Here is a 1,082-nt window from a genome sequence, read left to right as displayed (position 1 = left end):
TGAACTCGACCGGCCCGGATGATCGTCCGATCGAAACTATTCGTTGCAAAAATTACAGAGGTGTATTACGCGTATGAAAACTCGTGACATTCGGAGCAATCTACGATAGCCGATGGTATCGCGATGGCCGGATTGCGGAGTGCGGAGTTCCGCGCGTAATCGCGGCGTGTACGTGTATGACTAATCCGACGATCTCGCCGGTGCATCGCGATTAAGAACTACGAGTGACCGGGATTATCGTTGTCGCGACGTCGTTGCGAACACCGAATTATACTCGTGTCGAGAGCCGAGGAGTCGGACGAGTTCGTATAACCCGCATTTTTCGTACCTCCGATGAACTTCGAATCGAATTATTGTTACGGTCCACCCGGAAATCTCGCTGCGAACGACGCTCACCAGCGCGCTACACTGTGGTCGGGCGTTCAGGAGGAAAGAGAAACGAAAAGAGGGAGGAAAATCGCTATAGATTGAAAGCGCTCGATAACGTCGAAAAGGCGATGCGAAGATCCGACGTTGGGACTTCTTCTTTGTGCCCGAGGAAATGTACGTACAAGGGTATCCCTCGGCCGGGAGATCTGATATCGACGGGGTTCCGACGAATCGAGGGAAATAAGAATCCTTGTCGCGATTATCGTTGTACGCCGTGTACGTACGTATGTAGTACTACATATGTCGCGGCTCGGCGCAGGGTCACCGTTACAAAGACACGTCGCGTTGCACCGGCGAGCGCTAACTTTTCATTATTCGCCATTACCGATTTTAATGCACAAAGAATTTTTTTTTAATCTCCGTTTCTTTTTTTTTTTTTTCCTCTCTTTCTCGTTACATTTATGCGCGAGGTGCTAACAATCGACGTGTACCCACGTTGCAAAATGCTTTGTACGAAGTTTTATCGTTCTCTATCGCGTTAAACTATACATACCCGTGCATCAGCGTATACGCTCATAAGGTATATAGTAATATAAATTGCAAACTAATTTTCCACCTGCGGCGTTCGATTATATTACGTTGTCTAATATACGCGCAGAGTCGGAGTGCATAATTTGCTCATTAAGTTTACGCGTGAACGATGAATAACCGTA

The sequence above is a fragment of the Athalia rosae genome, chromosome 2 (assembly GCF_917208135.1).
Source record: "Athalia rosae chromosome 2, iyAthRosa1.1, whole genome shotgun sequence".
Classification (NCBI taxonomy): Eukaryota; Metazoa; Arthropoda; class Insecta; order Hymenoptera; family Athaliidae; genus Athalia; species Athalia rosae.
Note: the sequence above shows the minus strand (reverse complement) of the source record.